At 44.0% G+C, this 6,661-nt stretch overlaps 1 protein-coding gene across 1 annotated transcript in view; it reads right to left on the bottom strand.

The window, feature by feature from the left end:
- The window catches only part of stard13a (StAR related lipid transfer domain containing 13a), a gene marked incomplete at both ends in the record, with an annotated part of 19,911 nt that overhangs the window by 11,667 nt on the left and 1,583 nt on the right, over positions 1 to 6,661 (bottom strand). The window lies entirely within an intron of this gene.

Below are 6,661 nucleotides of genomic sequence, written 5' to 3'. Positions count from 1 at the left end.
AGGGAAAGCCATGAGAGCGTTCTAGATTTCTACACTCTGTCATTATGGTAGTCTCTTCTGTGATCACTAATTCCTTGGCATGCAAGTATCACTCACACGTATCTATGAGAGCTGGAAACGAATCAAAGAGAGTCAAAGAGCGACATGAATAGAAGCGATAGATACAAGAGACGACAACACAATGACAACATTCTTCTCACCAATGAAGATCACAGAGAGGAGAGAGAGGAGACGGAGCGCACAGGAAACGGCCTCTCGCCCGCAATCCAACAATTACAACCCTTTTTACAACATTCTTAGCATAACTTCTTCCCCTCTCAATCACACAAAAACAAGCAACAGGAAAAACAGATTTGTCACGCTCCGGCCTCTGAAAATAGACTCGGTCAAACAGAGAAAATACTGTGCTGTTTTCTCATTTCTCTAGACTAATAGAGAGAGTTTTTTTGTGTGTGTGGAAATTGAAAGAAGAGAATTAAAAACAAAAACTCACTGAAAGTCCTCATAGTTCAGTCATAGTGTCACTACTGGTGACTTGTCTCTCTTTCTCCGCTGAGGTAAAAAAAACCTCTATCCATCCCTACAGGACACACCACTCCACCACGATCTCTGTGCCTTCCTTTACCCTCTCTCTCTCTCTCTCTCTCTCCCTCTCTAACCCGCTTGCACCTTCTTGTTTACTCCAACTCTCTCTCCCCTTTCTTCAACTCACTTGCCGTGTTTTCCTCTTTTTTCCCCCTGCTTTCTCCCTCTCTCTCTCTCTCTCTCTCTCTCTCTCTCTCTCTCTCTCTCTCTCTCTCTCCCTCTCTCTCTCTCTCTCTCTCTCTCTCTCTCTCTCTCTCTCTCTCCCTCTCTCTCTCTCTCTCTCTCTCTCTCTCTCTACCCCTCCGTTTCACTCGTTTTCTTCTTTTCCTCTCTTCCCTCCCTGCCCTCTATCATACTTTCTCATATTCTTCCACCACTTCTCGCCAGCTCTCTCTCTCCCTCTCTCTCTCTCTCTCTCTCTCTCTCTCTCTCTCTCTCTCTCTCTCTCTCTCTCTCTCTCTCTCTCTCTCTCTCTCTCTCTCTCTCTCTCTCCCTCTCTCCCTCTCTCTCCCTCTCTCCCTCTCTCCCTCTCTCCTCACAGCATGGCCCTTCCTGGCTCACTCCCCCCCCCCTCTCACCTGATGACCCCCACCTTTTCTTCCAGTCTATTCCTCCTGGGGGGGTCAACTCTAACTCTCTCTTTCACCACACCGCCCCCCCTCCTGAATACTAGACTGTTTGGTCATCACTTCCTTCCACAGAAGACACTAAGGCTATTCTGTCAGCAAATGCTGGGATATACTGACGCCTGTACTCGGTCATCAATTCCTAGTAGAGAGATCGGCGAAGAGGTCAGCAATGTCTGTTGACGGAGGAGCGGAGAGACTTTGACTTTGACTCTGACCTCCCTCGCCCCCCATTGGCTGACTGGACATCCATAGGGAGGATGGCTGGAATGTGTCCTCTGCCTGACAGTAAGATGGAAAAAGGGAATGGATGGGAGGAGCCAGGAGGACAGTCCAGATGTTGCCCCCCCCCCCCCCCCCCCTGCAAGCCAACGAGTGGGAAGAGAAAAAGGGAACGTGATGGACACTGTGAGAGACAGAGTTTGGTGTTGGGCCCAGCATGCCTTGCACAGGGACTACCACAGCATTCACAAATCACTGGGCTACTTCACAGCTTGCAACGCCGAGTAAAAATACAAAGACTTCCAGAGTCGGTGCCATGCTGGCGAGGACTGAAGGGATTCTATTCATCGGCGAAGCGACAAAGTTTCATCAAGAGATTCATTAACACACACCTGCCTATGAGTTGATTATTGCTTTATTTCGATTTGAGGTTTTGATTGAAATTCAATCGTTCATTCGCGCGCACACACACACACACACACACACACACACACACACACACACACACACGTAATTCACCACTGTCTGTCCCTCACATTGCCTGTCAATCCCACTTTACCTTCTCTCACTGTGCACATCCATCCACCCACACACACCCACCCACCCGCCCACCAACCCTCACACACACACACATACACACACACACACACACACACACACACACACACAGACCCACCCAACCGCCCACCAACCCTCACACACACACACACACACACACACACACACACATAAACATACTGTACACATAAACACATGCACACACACACAGCTAATCCAGTAGAGCCCACCATGCTGCGGAGGACGTGACAACAGGCAGTGACCATCAGAGAGCAGCAGGAGGCAGGGAGGAGAGGGAGGCAGGGAGGAGAGGGCTGTGTGTGAGGCAGGGAGGAGAGGGCTGTGTGTGAGGGAGCTATACGTAATTACATAACAGGGTGCCCCAATGTCCTTAGAAGTCATTCCAATTATGAATGCCTTTGACTCTTTCTTTCTTTCCCTCTCTCTCTCTCTCTCTCTCTCTCTCTCTCTCTCTCTCTCTCTCTCTCTCTCTCTCTCTCTCTCTCTCTCTCTCTCTCTCTCTCTCTCCTTCTTCTACTCTCTTTCATAAACCCCCTGGTCTATAAGCTGGTGGAAGCCAATAACCTTCTCTTTCTTCCTTTTATTTCCTCTCTTTTCATTCAGCCCCCAGTGTTGTGTCTGTCTCGGACTCAGGTCTCAAAGCCCCCTTTCATGACCTCACTTCCTGTGGCATGCGTTTCCCAGGCAGATTTGAGGGTAGGCTCATGATGCTGATGCTGGAGGCGAGAGGAGTGGTGCGACTTCCTGGATCAGCTAATGGAAGACATGTGGAGGAGGACTGTGGGGTCAGATGGGCCGTAGGATGGTTCAGTGTTTCCTGAAAGATCTGCTCTGGAATCCGATACAGTGAGTCACATACATTAGCAGATACAATAGTAGAGCATACGGCATATCTAAACATCTCTGGGTAATGCCCCCCCCCCTTCCCTCATTGCACACATATTTTTGTTTATTGACATATGAAAAGTTTTTGTTTTATTTTTGTTTTTGTCTCTTTGCTGTTGTTTATTGTCTTGTTAGTTTGCTGTTGTGTTTTGTCTTTTAATTACTTTATTTTTCTTACTTTCTACTTTATGGAGTTATTTGTTTTCCCTTAATGTCTGTCCTTGTTGTGACGTCTAGATGTTTGTTGTTTGAAAATGTACCAAAATAAATAATAACAAAAAAAATAAAATAAACATCTCTGGGGCCTCGTCGATAAAGCTTGCGTACGGGAAAAAGCGTGTGTACTCAACTTTGATGCAAATCTTGGGATTTAGAAAGAAAAAAACGACTTGGCGTGAAAATGTGCGCTCCTCCACGCACACTGGGACCCATGCGTACGCACCGAAACTGGTGAATTGAGCAACTGCGACTCCGCTGGCAGAAGGATGAAACTGGAGAAACGCTGCTATTTTGTAAAATAAATAGAAATATTACTCTCACGTATTATATACGAAGGAGTGCACATAAAGAGTATACGTGCACACTGCACATATCTTAACTGTACATATATTCGCCCTTGTCCTGTACACATCACACTGTATATCTTTACTGTACATATCATATTGATATTCATGCAAATATATTTACTTTTTACATTCATATTCATTGCACATAGAGAGAGGCTGGACATGAACAAGTTGAGCACCGTCCACATTGACTTCACAGTAATGAACGTCTTCATAAGGGTAACGTTCCCCATACGTTCCCAATGATTGCAATGTCCATACATTGAAGAACATGAACAAGCCCACTGTAGATAATTGACTATCATCCCCAAGCACACCCCATGTATACGGACTACGAAAACCTTAAACACAAAACCTTTATTACTGAACTATCTATTATTACTAGTTGCACCACTAGTGTACTGGTATACTGTCTTACCTGTAATATTGTCACCTTTATCTTGTATTATGCCTATTGCTTTATTGTCTGCAAATTGTCACTTTTTAAATCTTTTTATATATCTTTTTATATATCTTTTTATATTGAATTATGCCTAGCCTATTGCCTTAGGCTTAGGCCTCAGCTTGCCTTCTACCCTAGGGCCATTCAGGCCCTGAACACAGCAAAGACCTAGGTTCTAGGCCCTGGACAATCTAGACAATTTGATGGCAGCTACTAGATTGTAATCAAGTGCAATACTGAAACACAACTGTGAACATTTCAAACCTGCAAACTGCGACACTTTAAATGAATGTGCAATAACATTATGTGCAATATGACAACCCTCGGGTACATAAGGTTCAGAGATAGGAAATGTTAGGATATTTATAGCATAGCATAGAGTACAGCACAGTGTTTTATTTGTATAGTATAGTATAGTGGATAGTGTATATAGCCTTTATTTATGTAAACCAGCTCTTTTTCCCTTCTTGTTTTTAGTATTTTTTTCCTAGCACCAGGGGAGCCCCCCCTCACAAATTTCGTTGTTTGGTACCTGTACTATATCAATGACAATAAAGACCATTCATTCATTCATTCATTCATTCATTCATTCATTCATTCATTCATTCATTATGTCTTATTCTGCAATGTCAGGAACCGAAGCCTAAGAATTGTACTCTCTTACACTCATGTCATGTGACATAACAATACACTTGAAACATTCATGGCTTTTGCACAACGCATCTGGTTAGATGACGAACTGCGCTTCAGTGTCTTAGTACTTGTACTCTGTAAGGTTTAATCTAATCTAATCTAAAAGAAAAAACATGAGGATAGGATAATAAATACAAACCGAGATGTTATGAAATGTGTTATCATAAATAATAAGTTGAACAGTAGGACATTACGTTTAAACTGATTCCGTTGTCGATGCAGTCTGGCACATAGATATTATATACATGATCTATGGTCTGGCAAATACAAGTGAAGAGTTTCAGATTGTTATGACATGTTCATTGCGCAGAACTGTTGTGCAGAAATTCACTGGCTCTAATTAATTTTTTCCGCCGTTCTGTCGGGCCGTTTCACTGACCATTTATAGACAACTATGGCCGTTAAAAGGGTGCGACAAGAAACTCGTTCACATACGCGAAATTTAGAGTTGATCGATAGAGAGTCGATAGAGAGTGTGATTTATAAAGGGAAACAGGCATGGGACTTGCGTGTGCGCCGTTTTATAAATCTGTGCGTTAACATTCTTGCTTGTCTACGTAAGCAAGCTTTTACGCCAGTTCTACGCAAAGCTTTAGAAATGAGGCCCCTGGTGAGGTAGGAGTCTAGCAAGAGACTGTATGGCAGTCGACTGTGTTAGAGTCAAACAATTAACCAATCACACATAACGCAATATATTTATGCAGAATACTACATTATGCATGCAACACAGAGAGCTGGGAGACAGCTGTTCAGTCAACAATCGACGGCCTAAATGCAGAACTGTCAGCTGTGAAGAGGCTTGTGTGAATGTGGAGAGCCTCCGTACAGCTGTCCAGTAACACTCCATCACATCAGGAGGAATACTGTACAAGAGAGTGCTATAAAAACACACACACACACACACATACACACACACAGACACAAAGACACACACATACACACACACACACACACACACACACACACACACACACACACACACACACAGTGAGTCTCTGGACGTCAGCCATATTCCCACACAAGCTAAAGCACTTAGGCCTCCATCTTTAGAGGTCACAGGGAGAAGTAGGGGAAAGAGGGAGAGAGGGAGAGAGGGAGAGAGGGGTGGAGTAGAGGGAGAGAGGGAGAGAGGGAGAGAGGGGTGGGGGTGGAGGGAGAGAGGGGTGGGGGTGGAGGGAGAGAGGGGTGGGGGTGGAGGGAGAGAGGGGTGGGGGTAGAGGGATCTATTTTTCTTTTGTTTAACAGAACTTGGCCTTCTGTCCTGTTTGGAATGACTTATATGATGTCATCCCTTCAGGAATCTACTGTAGTGTTAGTATGGTATCTGAGTTCACAGCAGAAGCCTTCAGACTATGGTCGTTAGCGGAGTTCCCCGAAACACAGATATAGAAACTGACTCACATACAGACAACACCATTGTTCTTGGTGATACAAAACACAAAACCTATGTTATGGTAAAGTTACATACAGGGTGAAATACAGGGTTTGTAAGTGAAGCAAAGTTTTGTGGAAAAAACGAAATGAATTTTGAGCAATTCAAGGTTTCATATCTGGTCATGACTTTGTGTGTCCACCAGGGGGGGATGATGGGCTGAAGTCCTATATACAGTACCTTCATGGAACTGAACCCAGGTTCTGTTTGAATACTTCCTTTATTCCCTCCGAAGGGAAATCACTGGTCTGAACAGGTCGGATTGGTGAAAGTAATTACATGAAATTAGCTTGATTCAACTGTACAAATTACATGGAGATCAGTGATTTCCTAGGGTACAGGGATGGAAAGAGAAAAGATGCTTTTAAAGATTATTGGAACAGAGCCTCCCATTCACTCTCTGTAAGTCCTACACTTTACACAGAGATACATAAAACAGATAAAACACATATAGGAGGAAACATGTCATTGTTTGGGGTTTTTCTCTGAGAGAAAGGTGTGATTAGTTTGTTGTCAATAGATGACAACATCCCTATCAACGTAATAGGATAATACTATGATATGCCAGTTAGCTGACACTTTTATCCAAAGCGTCTTACGTTGCAGAGAGAGGAGACATTTTTCAGTATAG

This window comes from Nansenia antarctica (assembly GCF_963989245.1).
Source record: "Nansenia antarctica genome assembly, chromosome: 20".
NCBI classification, from domain to species: domain Eukaryota; kingdom Metazoa; phylum Chordata; class Actinopteri; order Argentiniformes; family Microstomatidae; genus Nansenia; species Nansenia antarctica.
This window is presented reverse-complemented; position numbering and strand designations above follow the sequence as displayed.